General features: G+C 47.3%; 1 long non-coding RNA gene across 2 annotated transcripts; it reads right to left on the bottom strand.

Annotated features, from left to right (window-relative positions):
* Positions 1 to 575: 575 nt before the first annotated feature.
* Positions 576 to 3,531, bottom strand: LOC109767555 (uncharacterized). Of its 2 annotated transcripts, XR_012204721.1 has the most exons (5): positions 3,297 to 3,511; positions 3,052 to 3,163; positions 1,104 to 2,967; positions 924 to 997; positions 576 to 838 (listed from the first exon to the last, which is right to left on the bottom strand). It is a non-coding gene; the product is annotated as an uncharacterized lncRNA (long non-coding RNA). The 2 variants fall into 2 exon arrangements; XR_012204720.1 differs by lacking the exon at positions 924 to 997 and having other exon boundaries at positions 3,297 to 3,531.
* Positions 3,532 to 19,573: the final 16,042 nt, after the last annotated feature.

The raw sequence follows: 19,573 nt of genomic DNA, 5'->3' as shown, positions 1-19,573 counted from the left end.
GAAAGGCATGCCCCGTCCCCCGAACATGGAGTTGGACGATGAGCCTAAAAATCAGTCGATATCCCGGAACCCGAACTGCCAGGGCTGGTAGATCTTCAAACTCCGGATCCAAAATCAGGTCAGGGTTCGGATTTCGTTCCACCCACCCACCTGGACACAGAGGCTCTCATGAGCATAAAACAACAGTCTCAGGAAACACTACAACAAGAACCCCCCTTCAACAACGCATCGATGCGTTGTCGTATGTCCATATAATCATTGCTAAGGTATACACCAACGGATTATTATGCGTTGCCGTTGGTGGCGTTGCAAGGGTCTACTACAACATATATACATGCGTTGGTAAACGATGTGAATAAGCGTTGCCAGGTAGCTACATATAAAGTTAGAGCCAAACAACGCTTCATATGCGTTGATGACTACCCTGAACAAAATGATTTTCAAATGGGCATAAATGGTCATTGCAATGCCTAGAAGCATTCCTTCATAGCATGAAAATTAATGGTACTTCATATATTGCCATCTAGAGTTACCATGTCAATGCTGATAAAGCACATATAAGAACCACAATATAATAAGCAAAAAAGTCTCATTTATTAATTTGACTGTTGCATTACAAAGAACGCGATCCAAAGATTACAAGATGTGAACTATCTAGTAGCAGCGGCCTAATTCTCGACCTTGCAATTAACATCTCAGCCATTGTAAAAACATAATGTTTGAAGCATTGATCTTGCAAAAAAAAATCTAAAACATCATGTGGAACTATCTAGTAGTAGCTTCATTCTCGACCTTGCAATCCACACCCGAGCCATGCATATTAGTTTATCTTCGCAATCTGCAACAGCAAAGAAATGAGATAAGTAACATACATTAGAGAAAATCAGATTAATAGAAAAGTAAAATTTGGAGGAGCAACGTACAGAGAAGGTCATGCGATAATCAATTCCACTACATCTATTGAGCGGCATGTTCTAAGCCATCAGCATTTTTCCACCTTGTATAGTGAATTAGTGTCTTGATACAATGTAATTTGTGGTTTTTTTAATCAAAAGTCAGTAGGGAAGGTCATACAAACACATAAAGGCTCACAAGTTACTTACCTTACATCTGTTGTCCAACCGAGGCTGCCACCCTCAAACCCAGCACCATATAACCAATGAAGAATGAGGTGGTAAGCCAAAGGAAGAGTTAGGCGAAGAATAAAAACAAAAAAAAGGTTAGCTAGTTTACTGAATTTACAACAGAGAATATAGCTGGCCCTAGATCAGCCTTGGCTCTATGTAGCAGAAGGGAATAATCTCACTTAAATATAGTTTTCCAGGAATCAAATGATGGGTCAATATTCCAAAATATCTTGTGATTTCTTTCCTTCCAGATGATCTAGGTTGCAGTTATGAAGACTAGATGCATTGTGTGATTATTGCAAAAAGAAAAACAAACATAAAACTTCATAGATAGCTTGATGTCACATCGTTAACCTATTAAAATATATAGCTATGTTGTATGCTGAGTTGCAAACATAAGACATTAAGGAGAAAATAATTGATATTCCAAAATTTAGGAATTAAAGATGCACTGGCTCTTATCCATTTTTAGAGGCATTATATGCTCGAAAACAATAGAAAAGAAGGCATGACTGATGTATAATTTCTACATTTAGCGGTAGTAATAGGAAGATATGCCAAAAAAAGCAGATTTAAAATGCTTTGTGAAACTGAATGGGCAGTATGTGCAAGCATTATGTTATTAGTTTGTCATAAGTTTCAGTTATAGTATAGTATGGTACTCCCGTAAGTGTTCTCTTGTACAAATAAGGTGGGGAAAAAAGATGAAGGCATATGGTAGATAATAAAAATATTTAGGATTGCTATTAATAATCCAATTTAGTATATATACATTTTGTAATTAACCTGCAGATTCATAGTACGGATTGGTAAATTTTGTAATTAACCTGCATATTCATATATAATATGGATTGGTAACTTAGAAGTCCACGAATCATTATTTCAAATGTATATATACTGAAATAAAATATGTCTAGACAAGCCGTCGCCTCAGATAATACCCTGGGTGGACCAGAGAAGTAAATTTTAAGTTCTGCTGTTACAATCATGCAGTAGCTGGGCTGCCAGTCATCAGAAGATCATTACTCGAACAAAGGTCTCTAGCCTAAAATGGTTTTTCTGAATATGAACCTTCTAAGTTAATCCGGATACTGTTAATTTGATGCAAGTTCGTACTGCCAATATATATGACAAGCAAATAAATTTTCTCCAGGGAGATGGTTCAGTATTTCAAGTATAAGATTATGGTCCTAAGTGGCAAGCAACTTTTTCAATAGTAGTCCGTGTTGTTTCAAAGAGAAAAATTAGAGACTGCAATGTTGAAGATTGTGTAATCAGTTTCTAGTATATTTCTAAATAAGATGGGCGATGTAAGAAAGAATATCCTCGTACTTGCCTAGGTATCTAACTGTTCCTCCTTGGTTCTAGTATCCATGTAACTTCTAACTTCTGCATCTTCAGTCTAGTGTAGGAATATGACTAAGTTCCCCTTAAAAAAATATACATAAATCAACAGAAATGCAAAAAACACAAACCACAAAACAGAGGAAGACGAGCAGCAAAATGCCCCATGGCTGTCCCTGAACTTGATGGTGCCGTCGCGAAGCATCCCGGGGCCGACGACGAATGACAGCATAGTGCACACGTTCTTCCACTCAAACGCTCTGCTGCTGCACGAGTAGCACTGCTACACGAACGTTGGCCCCACTGTGTTTCCCACCGTAGACCCCTCTACGTGCTCCGGCAAGCTCACCACCACCCTGCACGCAGCACCACCCAAATTCACAGTTTTTGTGTTCGTTACATCTTATACATTTGCCTTTGTCCCCGGCCGCCTTCACGTACTCATCAGCGGCAAAATCCGAGAAACTTAACCACAGGCCTCGTGTCCTAGAAGATCCTATGAAATCGAAAGTGATTCAGGAACAAAGTTAGTAGCAGGTACTACACGTTTGTACTTCTGAATCCTTCGATGTATACGTACCTTGCCTTGCGAGAAGATGATGTCGGTGTGGCAGGGATTGGTGCAGATGACCTTCATGCGGATCTCATAGGCTTTTGCAGTCCATCGAGGATCCATCAACCCTGCCCCTGCACTGTTGACACATCATCCAAATTCCAATCCAGCGAGGGTCAACCAGATGGATTAGTATTGGTGAGAATGATGATTGACACTAGATAGATCAGAAAAGGGGCAGCGCAACAAAATAGGGAAGTAGAGATGCAGACCTAGGCGGAGATTTGGAATGGAAGGCGCCGCCACCGATTATGGATTAAGAGATTCTTCTAGGGCTTCTCGCGGCAGAAAAGTTGGGAAGTTGCTGTCATGGGCGGGAGAAGATGAGAGATCTACGGTGACTTTTTTTTTGAACATCATCTACGGAGACTCTTCTCAAGACGTGCGAGAGTTCAAATAAAAAAACATGGGAGAGGTGGGATACGTGGGGCTACTTGCAACACGTCTGATATTTCGTTGGAAACTATCGGTTGTTATAGGGGGTTGTTGTTGTTGTGAAAAGGTCCACCACTCCTAGGCCAGATTCCTCCTTGTCAAGTACAAAGTAAAAGATTGCCGTGATGAGGATGCAATATCGGCATTCTGCAAAAATTGTGCAGACGAAGGAATCCTCAACGCCATCAATCGCCGCCGCATACTGAAATTTGCTGACTTAGCAATCATCGTACAAAAAGACTGCGCGATGGAAAGCGCCTGGGAAACTCAGGCAACTCGCTGGGAACCACCAGCCCCAACCCAACTCCCCCTACATGCGAAAAGGGCGTACCCTCGTGGCACGCCCAGTCCCACAGTCAAAAAACACAAAGCCGCCATACGGCACGGCACCATTCTGGAAGGGTGGCTCGATGGCCCATGCTAAATACATGCAACTACAGATACCATGGCAACCCATAGCCTTAGAGCATGTTGGATACTACGACAGGTAGCCAAGAGCGGCGAGGACATCCTTATAAAGGACGCCCCGGAACAATACCCCCTAAAAGATGACGACCCAAGAGTACTGACAGTCTTTGAGACATTCGCTTCAAATAACAAGCGCAAAAGGGCACTTCGTGAGCTCAACGAAGTTTGCCAAATTGCTGTAATAAACCCATGGAACGACACGGCTATAACATTCAACGCCGGTGACGAACCAAAGTACAGAACAATACGAGCACCAGCCACATTAGTCCTCAGCCCCATCGTGGATGGGTTTCGAATCACCAAGGTCCTCATGGACGGTGGCAGCGGACTAAATCTCATTTATGAGGACACACTCCATAAAATGGAAATAGACAGGAGCCGCATCAAACAAAGTAACACAACCTTCCGGGGAATTATTCCTAGTCGGGAGACGCGGTGCGCGGGCAAAATCACACTTGACGTGGTATTCGGCACGCCGGAGAATTATCGGTCTGAAGAAATAACCTTCCAAGTGGCCCCTTTCAGCAGCGGATATCACGCCTTATTGGGGCGGGATGCTTTCACACGCTTCCAAGCTATACCTCACTACGGATATATGAAGCTCAAAATGCCCGGACCAAACGGTATAATCACTCTCGCCGGTGATCCGGACATAGCACTGCACGCTGAAAACAAAACCGCATCCCTGGCCCTGGAAGCGCTATCCGAAGCCCTCGCGGCCGAAGAATTAACTACACTACGCTCCACAGTGGACAGGGACGATGTGATCCTCGACAAACGCCCCAAATCAACCTCATTCAAACCAGCAGAAGAAATAGTCAAATTCCAGGTCCACCCAACGGACCCCAAGAAGACAGCATCTATCGGAGTTCAACTGACACCAACAGTTGACGCCGCACTACGAGAGTTCCTGCGCGAAAACTGGGACATATTTGCCTGGCACCCTTCAGATATGCCAGGGATCCCACGAAAGTTGGCCGAACATAGCCTCAACATATTAAAAGGATTTAAACCAGTTAAGCAAACACTGCGGCGCTTTTCCGAACCCAAGCAACAAGCCATGGGGGAGGAGCTGGCCAAGCTCATCGAGGCCGGATTCATTAGAGAAATCAAGCATCCGGACCGGCTGGCACACCTGGTGATGGTACCAAAGAAAGATAAATCCTGGCGCCTGTGTGTCGATTTCCCCTTCCCCGCATTGATCAAATCATTGACGCCACCGCAGGACACGACTCGCTGTGCTTCCTCGATGCATATTCCGGGTACCATCAAATCAAAATGAAGGAATCCGATCAAGCTGCAACAGCATTTATTACCCCATACGGGCCATTCTGCTTCAACACCATGCCTTTCGGGCTCAAGAATGCCGGTGCCACCTACCAGCGCATGATCCAAACATGCCTTGAGAAACAGATCGGCAAGACGGTAGAAGCTTACGTTGATGACGTCGTCATTAAGACTAGGCACGTCGAAACACTAATAGACGACTTACGTCTCACGTTTGACAACCTCCGGGCATATGACATTAAGCTCAACCCGGAGAAGTGTGTCTTCGGCGTCCCCGCTGGAAAACTGCTGGGCTTCATAGTTTCCAATAGAGGATTCGAAGCAAATCCGGCTAAAATCCGAGCTCTGTCACAGTTAGCTACACCAACAGACCTCAAACAGGTCCAAAAACTGGCAGGATCACTACTAGGAAAAGGGCTATAGATGAAATGGCCACTAATAGCACACCAGACATGTGGTGCGCCATTAGTGTGAAAGACACTAATGGCGCACCAAACACACGGTGCGCCACTAGTAACAATTTTTTTTCCAAACATACTAATGGCGCACCAAGGCACAGTGCGCCATTACTAGTTCTAACTAGTAATGGCGCACCAGCCTCATAGTGCGCCACTACTATAATTTTTTTTGCAAAACAACTAATGGCGCACCACCAGCAGGTGCGCCATTAGTAACCAGGGTTACTAATGGCGCATTTGTAGGTGGTGCGCCATTAGTAACCTGGGACCAGCTAGATATTTTGGACAGCCACACCTACCCACTCACTTCCCCCACTTCATTCTCTCCACCTCCTCCTCCAAGCTTGTCTCGGCTGCCTCCTCCTCCTCACCTCATTTGCACCATAAATTCATCCAAATTAAGTGGTTAAATTACCTTTTTTTGATAGGTAAGTAAGGGGGAAGCTATCTTTATGTTGTTCTCCCTCCAACAACGTGCACATGCACTTTTTATGGCCTAGCTAGATCTATGTATGTTTGTGGTGTTGCATATGTTTGTGGTGTTGCATATATGTTTGTGTCTGCCACAAAAAATGTGGCTAACAAAGTGGCCACCACAAGTGTGGCAAGATTTGGCAAGAAGTTGAGCCTATGACATGTGGACAATGTAGCTAGAAAAGTGTGGCAAGCCACAAGTGTAGCAATGAACCAAACACATGCCTGGTGTGTTTGGTAGGGTGTATGAAGGGTGCATGATCCCAAGAGTTCCCTTCTCGACCCACTTTTGGGTGTTTGGTAGAGTGTACGGAGGGTGCATGAGTCCACACTAGATTAGCACAAATACACTAGAAGCATGCATGAAGAGAGCATACATAAAGAGGGGTGTTGAGTTGAGCATGCATGAAGAGGTAACAACTATGCTGAGACGAGAACGCAACCAAACACAGTTGTGGCATGCCTAAGCTTAGGAGTGGTAACCTTAGGCTGCAAACCAAACCATAACTTTGAAAGTTGGTCGTTGGATGAAGCCAATCCGACGGTACAAAGATGGCAAATCCGAGCACTACTGGCCGTTGGATATCATCTACATTCCACCAGATTTTGCCACATGTAGAATCTAGAAGACTCCACATGTAGAAGCATAATGCACAAACCACCAGAATCTCATGCATGCAATGCACGTGTACCTTACTAGTAGTAGTTGGTAGATAGTAAGAAACAAATTCCGGGTTTGGCACGAGCTCGTACTGCGGGAGCACCACAAGGCCTGCCGCAGGAGTTACATTTCCCTCTCGGGGCCCATGGGACCGAACTTCAGTGGCTTAGTGCTCGGCCTATGAGTCAATGACATGCGGACCTTAAATGCGGTTGGCCCACATGTCATTCTCATGGTGGTGGTGTGGTTCGCGACTCACTCGTTCGAGATGAACCGGCCGGTGGTGGCGTGGCCGTGGCGAGGGTGCCACAGCTGGGCGTCGGGGCGTTACGAGGTGTAGATGGCCACACCGGCGGGTACTACCTGTAGTACAGAAGTACTCCAGCTGAGGATTCATGCCCGGGACAAAATGTGTCACAACCGCTGGATGAAAATTCGATGGTGCGGGAGTACGGATCGGAGCACAACAGCGGAGCAGGCAAACTGCATCCAATCGGAGCTAGCCCGCATGTAATGCACACAAAGGAAGAGGAGCGGTGGGGGCCAAGAGGGATGAGGCGCACGTTGGGGGATGAGGATCCCCTCACGTGAGCAATCCTACCACTCTATCACTGACATGTGGGACCCGCAAGTGTGGGTCCCACCAGTTAGCGAAGGAAAGGCAGGGTAAGGCAGTGATAGCCACTTCAGAGGATCCATGTCCACGTCGGGGGATGTTGTGCTTACAGGTAGGGTTGGAGCGGCGTCGTGGGAATCGCGTGTGGGTGTGGCAGTGGTAGAAACAAGAAACGTGATGGTCACCGTGGTTCAACTTCCATGGACAAGCTGTCATGTCTGCTGACACATGTATATCAAAACTAGAGTGTTTATATTTCAAGCACGTGAATAAGTATTATTCTACTACTTTGGATCCATTGCAACACACGGGCCAGCACATTGGTAGTAGTAGTGTCTATCTCTATCTCTGGAGGCCTTCCCTCGTTCATCCCTTTCTCTCACAAGATAAACTACTCATACAAATGCATCTTGATGTTCCGTGGAACGCACGAGGATGTTTCCTTGGGGGTCTCTCCAGCACGGCGTGGCCGTAGTTGCAGGTTGATGCCCCTTGAGATGCCGACGTTGAGGGGCACTCGGATTTCCTCCGATGAGCAGGTAAGATGAGTTTGATCATGTAGTAAATGCATTCTAAAGACTACTTCTGTGTCCATTTCCTAATTCTCCCCCTGCCCAATGTTTCACAGGTTAGGCTCGGTGCGAGTGGAGATTGGCTTGCATATGTACGGGAGGGTACCAACATCAATTTGCACAACATTTACAACGGTGACACCGTTCCCGTAGAACCTTTGTCCAACATTGGGATCTGCCATGCAATGGGCCACCGCATGAATTGGTACGATAGAACCACGGTGAGATTGAATAAGATAGCACGAACCTTGCACATGGCGGTCAAAGGTGGACCATGCTGTCTGCGGTCGATTTGTTGCCGTACGAGTACGAAGACACTGTGCTCCTTTCTAACCGCATCTTCGCGGTGACAAACCAGGGGACTTGTTTCGTATGGGACACATCCTATGATATACTCCCTCTCTCCCAGTTTATTTGTTTTGAATCTTTTCGTTTTATAAGTTTCAAATTCAAATTTAGAGGGGCAGTGGGGCCGAGAGGGGTGAGCCGCAGGTCGGGGGACGTGTGGTGTCATGGGTTCGTGCGGCGTCGTGGGAATCGCGTGTGGCTGTGGTAGAAACTTGATGCTCGCCGCATTTAAGGTGGCCCACATGTCATGCACACAAAGGCAGATGGGTGGTGCGGCCGAGAGGGGTGAGGCGCACGTCGGGGGACGTGGTGCCGTGGGTTGGAGCGGCGTCATGGGAATCGCGAGTGGCAGTGGATGAATCGTGATGGTCGCCGTAGTTGAACTTCCATGGACAAGTTGTCATGTCTACGGGCACATGCATTGCATACCGATCACTGGAAGGAGTAGTAGAGAAAGCTAGTCGAATAAATAGTTCCTTATAGTCAAGCGGACCCACGCTACTACTTGTTCCAAAGACATGCACACCATCGAAATAGTCCATCTATATCAATATACATAGAGAGGAATAATTTTTTTACAAGAGAGGAAATAGTTCATCCATCCATAATGCCCTGCTGCTGGTGCAACATCTTCGTCTTCTTCTTCTTGTTCTCATTTTCTGTGGGAGACGGCTTCGCAACAAGCTCTCTGGACCTTGCAGCTATCTCGAAACTCACACGGGCATCGAGGGCAGCATATTTTATCCGCTCGTACGTCAACGGATAATTCTCCCATTCGGAAGACCTTAATGCCAGCGTCTCGTCACCCTTCTGAAGATTTGTTCCTAGCACAAAATTTGCTACGTCGAATAGGGATGGTGTTGGTTTATCACAATCTTCTACAGGAATTTTTATTTTGGTTTGTAGGTCAGTGATGCTTTTCAAATCAAGGTTGTACGGCTCAAACTTCTGTTTGTCCCCTGCGATGGCTGCCTCACAGAAGTATATGTCCTCCCGAGACAAGAAATCGTGAAGCTCACCTGGTATGGAGGGCGCGTGTATGATGTGGTACACCAAAACATCATCTTTGAGGCACAACTGAAGGACAGCGGCGCGTTGGATCTTCCCAGTGGCACGCTCCGTGTACTCTGCGTCGAGACCGATGACATTCATCTCCACCTTTTGGAGGGAGTTGGATACATTGTTGATCCACTTCCGAACAACCCTTGGGTGGTCGGTGACTGTGGCAACTATGCTCAACGAGCCTTCGACGAGGACATGTTGGACGCTAAAAACCTGCATCTCGATCTCTTTCGCCATTTGGAACCGCTGGACCGGAGGGCTATGGTTTGGAGAATTAGGATTAGATGGCTAGTCTAACTGAAGAAGATGATTATTTATAGGGGCTTCGGAATTACTCCAGGAAGATGTGACGAGGTTAAAACAATGTGAATGTAGTGTGGTTTGGATGCAAATGAAGATCAAGGAGTAGTGAAAAAGTCGAGGAAAATCGGTTCCCGATGGAGAAGTAAATGGGAGAAGTTATGTGCATGCATGAGGAGAGCTGCGGTGGTTTGAGTACTGCATGCAATGGATTGGACAGGCTCTTCGGTTGCCTTTTCTCTCTCCCACGCGCACAGAATGGCCCACTTGCATGCTGTAGTTTATTGGCTGGAGTCTGGCTGCAGCTGCCCATGCGTACGCTAATTAATGCTGTGAATGTGGGGCATGGAGGGAAATGGGCGCATGCAAAAGGGTATATACGCGGACTAATTAGAGAAATACTGAAAAAAGTTATGCGCAGACAAAAGAGGACCGGAGGGAGTACTACTCATGTTCCTACTACGGTTAAGGAATATGTAATTATCCTCAAAAAAGAAAAGTCCTTCTTTGCGCTTCCGCATGCACGAGAATTTGGTTCTGCTCGCAATATGGATGATAGCTGGAGGATGAAGTGAACCCACAGGCATGCTAGCACGGGAGTGTACTCATGTTCCTACTACTCCTACTACTAGTAGTAGTACAACTGTGGTACACTTGATGGTCAAAATACTATTATTCATCCGGTCCTCACAGTGAAGTGACAAGACCCTGCACCCGAGGTGACACCAGTCCAGGCGGCGTGTCCCGGTTACCAAAGTCAGCCTCGCCTTGTGCACTGTGCAGTCACTGTCACCTCCGCTGTATAGCATGCCTCGCCTCGTCTCCCTCTCCCCTAGCACCACTCCATCTCCATCTCCATCTCGCCGGAGATCCTGAGGTCACTCTTCATTATCTCACTATGCCACCGCATACCCTCGCCTCGCTCGCCTCCCCCAGTACCACTATTCCCTCGCTAGCCGCTCCAGCACCGACAGCCTTCTCCCCCGTAAATCAAGCCCCCCAAAACCCCACCTTCCAAACTCCACCATGGCCGAACGCGAACCGCGCAGGATCCATATGAGCCGCGATTGGAGCAATCTCCCCAGTGACGTCCTCGACCTCTGTTGTTCGTGTATGGATATGTTGAGCGCCCTGCGGCTGGCTGCATGCTCGAGGGGCATGCACACGGCCATCATCGAAGCGAGGCCAAAGCTTTTCAAGACACCCTGTTTGCTGCTATCTGGTCTTGCGAGATTGGCTCACCATGATACGGAGGCGTACATGATGCCCCTCGACTTCAATCCGATCTCCATTAGCCGAAACTTCTTTGCAGGTATGTAGTGGGTCCCCGTACATCATTTCCCTCGACTCCGATCCGATCACCATCGCCCGAAACTTCTTGGCAGGTATGTACTGGGTCGGCATGAACTCCCACTGGATGGCTGCCTTCAGAGAAGACGGTAAAAAGTTGGTGCTCGTGAACTTCCAGACCTCCCATGAGATTATCCTTCCTCCGTTGGATTATATAGAGTTTTACAATCGCGGTCCTAGTGATCTAGATTACCACGTCAGTTGGATGGACCTTGTTTTGCATAAGATTGTAATCTGCCAAGTGCCCACACGACATGCGAATTACGCAGACTTCAAGCTAATTGCCTTGTCCAACCGCGGACTCGCCTATCTTTACGCCGGTGCCTTCTTTAGCTGGAGACAACTCAGCTCGCAGTGGATCATTGTCGAAGCTGATACACACTTCTGTGATGCTATCGAACACAATGGCATCATCTATGCGATTGACAAAGCAGATGGCACCATGTATTGCTTGGACGGCGCGTGTAAGTTGTTTCCGTCTCATGTTAATGATGATGCCATGACACTGTTTGAACTTTTTGTGATGATTGGCATATCCCTGTTTGAGCAGAATTTGATTAGAACTATGGCAATGTATTAGAGACGCCGTAAATCAGCTATATTTGGAATGAGTTAATTCATGCGATTGCGATCATGTCATTATAGCCAATTTGTACCCCTGAATAATCAAACGGTTAGGAATAAATGGATATTCTCCTTATTTTACAGTAATCTATATACTACTACTAAATATGAGTGTGTATCAATGGCCATGTTAGTTTCCTCATTTTCATTATGTAGAAACATGCACCACACTGTTGGTTTCATCTAACCATACATTAGGGAAGTAAATGTGCATATGGAGGACTCTATATTTGGAAGTAGTGAAATCCTGTAATGCTTACCATGTGTACATACCTATATTCGCCCTTCAGCAATCAATGGCTAGAATAATATCCTCACAAAAAATTTGCCCACAGAACACGAGTATATAACAATGCATGGTTTGTTAGTTACCTTGAAGAATTTGTTTGTGAGGACAGAATATGAATACATAACATGCATGACATCGTAGTTTCCTGTGAAGAATCGATTGCGAGATAACATGAGTATAACCATGCATGGCACTTCTATATGTTCGAACCCAGTATACATTTCCCTGTATTTTCCTCCCAGTTCCAACAGGGACATATCAATGTTGTTTCTTGCATTATCCTACTCATACTCTAAACAATGATGATCTTACATTAACAATACCTGTCCTTTTTTATATGATGCAGTGTCCCTACAGTTACTGCCCTTTGTAATCACACCACCTTTGCCAAAAATAGGGAAGCACAACTGGTTCCTAGCTCGATCAGACGACAACAAAAGACTGGTGATCATTCGGACACATGAGCCGAAAAAGTTATATTGCAAAAACCCCACTGTATACAAGCACCGTGAAATACGTGAGTATCCAGACAGTGGTTGTTACGTCTATGATCAGGATACCAACTTGTTGGGGCCTTCAGGATTTTTTAGTTGGAGGCGGGTAAACAGCCTTGGTTCACACTCTTTGTTTCTCGGACTCAATTATCCGATTAACCAGGAGATCACCGTTGGCAAGGACCTTGATGGCAGAGAGGCTCTGTTTGCTATGGAAAACTGTGTCTACACGGCGAGCCCTAGGAGTTTGGGAGCAAACTCCCCTGATTGTCAACAATACAGCCTGCAGCCAAAAGAAGGTGAGAATGACAAAGGCATCCAGGTTAACTTTGATCCTTGGATGTCTCAATTACGACAGGAAGTGATGTGGTTCAAGCCTTCAGGTTGATAGGTAATTGGCTGTTGCATCGAAAGGGTGGAGTACTGACGTCTCCGGATCATTGTTCGCTGAAGCGGGGCTGCAAATTATGATTGTGTTGGATCATCTCTTCGAATGACTTTGTTGTCTTTGCTGCTTGTTCTGGATGGGTAGTTCTTTCTTTTGTTATGCATATTCCTTATCATGTGGTCATCCTCGTCTATGTCACTCTTACTATGTAATAGTTGCCTCTGTTTAGAATGTCATTCTCGTCTGGATCACGAGAGTCTGAACGCTGTAGATGGGTGCGTTTTGGTGGTGTAGCAAGACTTCTTATGAACTATCATGTCTTGTTGTTTATGTTAGTAGTAGTCACTAGTCAGTGTTTGAATGTTGTATATATCGTTGTTTGAAACTGTTTATTGTCTCGAACTACTGGTGGGCTAAATGAGGGCATCACCATTCTCCAGTGTTCAGAGTGTATCTCCTTTTTTCAAGTTATATAATTTGAGCTCAGTGTCTTTTCGATGATGTACACTTGTTTGGGCCAGTGAGGTGTCGTTGAATATGGGCCGAGTAGTAACGCAATGCCAAACAGGTCAATTATGACTCTCAGGCCGGGCTCTCAAAAGATCCTCAAAAAAAAGGCTGGGCTCTCAGAAAAAGAAAGAATAAGGACTCTTAGGCCGACATGTGGGCGCCACTGGTGTTTTCGTGCGCTTGCGCGCCGAGAGCATATTGGCGCGTGTTCAAAATTCAAGCTACCTTTTCATCCCCAATCTCCCGCCCCTCCCCCACCTCTGGAATCTCGATTCCTACTCCAGTTCCCCCAAATCCCCCTCCTGTACTCCCTGTACTCAAGCTCACTATCATGTCGCCGGTCAACGCGGATCTCCGAGCCAGAGATCCTGAGGTCCGTCCTTCCTTCGGTCGCTGCGTGCTGTCGCTCACAGTGGCATGGCGGCGCTTGACGACCAGTTTGCCGGCAAAGTGCTGATGGTAACCATCAATGGCGACCGGCCTCCCATCTCGCCGGACGACCTTGTCAAAGCTCTCGGCATTGCGCACGTCATCCAAATAAGTGACTTGCTCGTCGAAGTCTGTCCGCCACCGGCTGATTTCTTCGTCAGGTTCCGGACAACTTTCGACTGCAGTCGTGTGTTCGAATCTTCCCGACGTTTGTTCTGCGATGGCGTGCTGGTGAGCTTGATCGGTGGCACCCAGGATGGGGCTCGGTGCCCTCTGAGCTTGAGTTTTTAACAAAGCTTACCTTCCAGGGCATGCCTTGACGTGCTTGGAACAGCGAGTCCATGAATGAGCTTATCGACGACCTTGGAGGTGAGCTCGTAAGTATGTTTGTTCCTCCAGATAGCTGGGCTCTGACGGTTGTGGCATGGATGAAGAAGCCGTCCACCATACCGAAGGTGATTGGTGTTGAGATACCAGTGCAGGAACCGGGGTTGTACTATTCATCGCCACCAAGGCTGCCGCGGACTACGTTAGGGATGTACCTGTATCGAGTGTTCATGCATGTCGAAGAAGTGGTCAATCCATCAATCGAAGTCCTGCCGCCGCCGCTGGTGCCAAGGTCCATCGACGACGTCCATTACAGGAGTCAACGTCAGACTTACCCCGTGTTGCTCGGAACGATGGATGGCACAGGGCCTACTCCATCGCGCGGCGGAGGTCACTGCTTCTTTGGGAGAAGAGGCAGGGCTGGCTGCCTGGATGTGCTCTAATTTGAGGTAACAACTGAATCTTGTCAGATACTAGTTCAATCCGAGCTATGGGTGTGAAGCACTGGCCAGTACATTTGATTGTGACCTATTCTAATTTTGTACCTGAACTTTTTTTAGAAAGGGCTATACATCAACTTAATGTGCTAGCAGAACTTATTGTGTTGTCTGTCTATTTTCTTTGCACAGCATTCAAGATATTTCCCTGTCATTGATAAAGATGATGAACCGTTATGTACGAGTTCGTTGGTTTCAACATAGCCCTACCCGTAGCGATCCACTGCTTCCATCCTGATTGTGTCGCCTGCGTGAAATTTTTGTATGCAAGTTCAGTGTGCTATGATGTTCTATATGATTGTGTCAACTATATAAGTTTTTACTGAGCATCAGCAATGCATATGGCTGAAAGATGTATTTACGAGCATCGACTGATGGGTCTCTCTCTCTCACACACGCACGCGCACACACACACACATGCACACACGCACACACGCACAAGTGGGACCCGTTGAATTATTTCATTGCTCGTGACAGCTTTTAATTAGGTTCCACTGTAATCTAACTTTTTTTAAAGTTATTAATTGAGCTCATTGACTTCAAAAAGTTGTACAGAAGCCTTGTTTGGGCCTTTCCGGCGTCGCTGAATGTGGGCTGAGTAGCCATGTTAGGTTGTACTGTACCACACAGGCCTTTTTTTCAACATCAGCAATTCAACTGGGCCGACAGTTGTACACAATATCCGGGTCAACTTGTTATTCTCCGCCCCGCTGGGCTGCAAACTTTCCTAGGAGGTACGCATTAGGCTTAACAAGAAAATGGACTTTAAGAAATAATAAATGGGATGTAATTATAATAACTGGGTAGTAACTATAAAAAAATGCAACAAACGCGTAATTAGTTTTAAAAATATATTATTTTTGGAATTTGAAAATTTTAATTTCATTACTTGTTGCGCGTGCAATATTTCTTTGGATTTTAACGTAATTTAACTTTATTTTGAAATTATATTTAATCTGACTAGAAATTTGGGATAAAAATATTTCGGATCCCATAAAAATGTGAGATTTTTTTTTTGAATTCTGTTTTGAGCGGTTGGTTGAAATTATTAATCGTTGTCCTAGCTAGAAAATGGGTTGTACTTTTAACAAACTGTAAATGGGCTGTAGTAAATTCCATTAAAATTAAAAAATGGGCTGTACTTTTAACAAAGTATAAATGGGCTGTAGTAAATTCCATTAGAATTAAAAAATGGGCTGTACATTCTTACAAATCGCAAATGGGCAATATGTTCTCTGCCACACACTTGTGGGCCTTCTAAGTTGACACGTCCCCTAAAAAAACTAAGTTGACACATATGCAAGGCTTTGTCAACAACACACGATTCTGGCAGCTGTGGCAGTTGGATGTCCATCCAACGGATGTCGTGCTTCTTCTTCAATCTCGGATATTCTTGCTTCAGCCGCCCAAAAAATGATTCCTCCCCCTGACATCTGGGGCGCACCGTTTCGGAGGCTGACCTGTGGGCCTACTAAGTTGACGCGTACCAAGGGCTTTGTCAACTTAGTCAATACAAATTATTCTAGTTGCAGTGATCATACGATGTCCATCCAATGGCCGTAGTGCTTCTTCAACCTCTGGTCTTCTTGCTCCAGCCGCCCAAAGCAGCGCCGGTCGTGTCACGTGCTCCTGCCTCCTGTGGCCGGCTGTGATGCCGCGGAGGCCTCACCGCCCCTACTACTCCCACAGCTGGCCAGGCCATCCCTCTACTCAACCACACCCCCTATTATTCTGCGGCGACGGCAGCCTCACACCGCAGCCGAACCAATAAACCCTCGTACTCCTCTCTGCGCTGGCTTCCACTGCCACGTCTTCCCCGGCTCCGCATCGTCCCCTTCCTAGGCCTCGCCGTCGTCCACCACCCTGGTGCTCTCGGTGCGGCGTGGTCAACATGGTCAAGGAACGGCTTCCATCGGACGTGGACTGTATGTGGAGAGGCTGACAGCTGGGTCCACGGCCGCAGCAAGGAAGTGCCTCCTTATTACACACAAAACAATTATTCCTCCACCTAACAGCGGGATCCACCGGCCGGGCCACCGTATTTCGTGAAAAAAATGTTTCCCCCTGACTACTGGGACCCACCAGCTACATCTTCGCACGCAAGGAAGTGCGTCCGGGCAAAAAAAAAAACGATTCGCTCCCTGACTCCTGGGACCCACAAGCTACATCTTTGCACGCAAGGAAGTGCGTGACAGTCGGGACCCACCTGGTCGAAGCGTACGTAGCGTTGTCATTCTGGTCGGGAACGTGTACGTACATACTGGTCGATGTAGAGGCGCGCACGTAGCATGTACACGTACGTAGAGCGGCCAGTGTGCAATAAAGAAAATATGGCCACGTACGTACATACGGGCAGGGTCTCAAACGCCTACTCGCGCATACGTATGGCCAGGGCTCGTCTACATGGCTGGGTCCGAACGGAGAAACAGCGTCGTCGTCGTGTTCATGGGGAGCCAACAGGCTGGGTCAGAATGGAATGTGTCGTTGTGTTCATTGGGAGGGCTTGGATGGAACAGCCGATGGAAACGAGGCCTGGCGTACCGCAGAACGGAGGAAACGGCCTTGTGTTCAACCGGCCACGTTCGAAATGGGATCTTGTTCCTCGGGAGGGGTCTGGCATACCGCAAAACGGAGGAAATAGACCTCCTACGGTCGAAATGGGGGTCCTGTTGATCGGGAGGGGTGTGGCGTACCGCAAAACGGAGGAAACGGACTTGTGTTGGAGCGCTACGGTCGAAACATGGGTCCTGTTCATCGGGAGGGGTGTGGCGTACCGCAAAACAGGACTCCACGGGATACTGTTCATCTCCACCGTCGACCCCCTCCAGCCTCCACGGGCTACTGTTCATCCACCGTCAACCTCCTCCAGCCTCCACCCGCGACTGTTCATCCACGGGCTCATGTTCATCTAGCCGCCACCGCGCGCTACTCCACCGGCTACTATTCAACCAGCCCTCTCCATGGGCTCCTGTTCAACAACCCCTCCACGGGCTACTCTTCATCCAGCCCTCCACCATCTACTGTTCATCCAGCCCTCCACGGGGTGGTCCTGTTCATCCAGCCCTCCACGGGGTCCTGTTCATCCAGCCCCAACCGGCTCGATCGATCGGGGTCCTGTTCATCCAGAGGCAACACCACGGGGTCCTGTTCATCCACCCCCACCGGGAACTGTTCATCCAAACCCCCTAGCAACGCTCACTGTTCATCCAGAGGCAACACCATGGGGTCCTGTTCATCCACCCCCACCGGGAACTGTTCATCCAACCCCCCCCCCCCAGCAACACCCACTGTTCATCCAGAGGCAGCATCGATCGGCTTCAGTTAGCAGCAGTAGCGAAGGAATCGCTCGATCGGGTTTAGTTAACAGCCATCGATCGATCGCTCACGTTCAGTAACGTGTAGCCTGCAGTGCAATCGCTCGGGTTCAGTTAGAGCCCAATGCCTCGCTCGGGTTTAGTTAGAGTCCAACGCCTCGCACCCACACGTGTGCGTCTACGAGAGAAACGTGCATCGCTCGGCCCCGACCACCCACCGTAACCGGGAACACCCCGATATTTTCCTCGCCCTCGCTTCTACCATGGTTTTTTCCGTCATGGACGGCCCAAAGAATGTCATGCAGCTGCGTCTCCGGCCCGCCCAGGACGAAAAGCCCATTTTCTGTCATGATTTTTTGTCATAGAAGTAGGACCGCACCACATCTATGATGATACCGTGTTTTGTCACAATTATTGTCATAGAAGTGTCATAAGTATGATAAAAAAAATTCGTTCGGCCCAACATGTCACGGATGTGTCTTTTTTTTGTAGTGTAGGCTATACTTATAGTGGCCTTGGTCCTCTTCCCCCAAAACGAAGGTGGGAAGGGATCCCACAACTGCCAAATTCGAAGCGAGACAACTAGTACATCTTATCCTGACGAAAGGTGGTCTGCGCCTGCAAAGCTTCTGGTCGTGACGCCGTGGTGGGCTCGGCGATGACCTCCGTCCTACCGTCCTGGCGGTCTTGGTCTTGTAGCTCGGAAATGGAAACCTTTGGTTGACACCTCAGGACTCCGTGCCTGTGCTTGCCTCTTTAGCACCAAAGAGGAAACCTGATGTACTGCGCCCGCTGGCACCCGCCTGGCCTTGGTCGTCATGGCTCACGTCATCCGAACCTCATGAGGTGAGGGCTCGCATAGAAATCTCCGCTCCTCAGGAGCCAGCCTGAGGAGACCGCTCCTTCTGTAGGTCTTGGCATCGTCCGCCTTGCGAGGCTTGGCCCCGCGCGAGGGTCTTGTGTTGTTGGTGCTAAAGGTGGGCCATACCAGGCCGTCGATGGAGCCACGCCGTGGACGCAGGCAGGCAAGTCTGGGTACCCCGGTTCCGAGAACGCTAACATATCCTCGAAGTGGATTCAAGACCCCTTCATGGGAAGATCCTAGTTGGATTCAAGACCTCTCTCCTTCAAGGATTGGGATGAACTAGCTACCGTTTGTATCCTCCCTTGTTGGGTTTGGATCGTGTATCTCTTCGTGTGCATGTGGATTTAGCACATGTGTGATTGTGTCTTATCAATTTGAGTGATTCCCCTCTTGTGTTCTTCCCTATTTCCCCTCCAAATCATGAAAGACCGACACCATATGGTTCCACCCTACATCATATTGGACATAGAAGTTGCCATTAAGTAAATAGGTTTACTGTAAAAGGGTCAAACAATTGGGAACATTGGTTCATCATACAAAAAAATTGACATGTTTTGATTGTTAAATGTCATGAGTGTGAAATAATTACCGCCTATGTAGAGATACATTTGCCATGTCCTGAACATAGAAATTTCCATAAAATGTAGGTTTGAATGAACAAATGTATCTCCACATGGCAATTTTTGCCATGTACAAAATAGTACTCATGGAGTATGGCATG

The sequence above is a fragment of the Aegilops tauschii genome, chromosome 3 (assembly GCF_002575655.3).
Source record: "Aegilops tauschii subsp. strangulata cultivar AL8/78 chromosome 3, Aet v6.0, whole genome shotgun sequence".
Taxonomy (NCBI): Eukaryota; Viridiplantae; Streptophyta; class Magnoliopsida; order Poales; family Poaceae; genus Aegilops; species Aegilops tauschii.
Note: the sequence above shows the minus strand (reverse complement) of the source record. Positions and strands in the feature narration are given on the sequence as shown.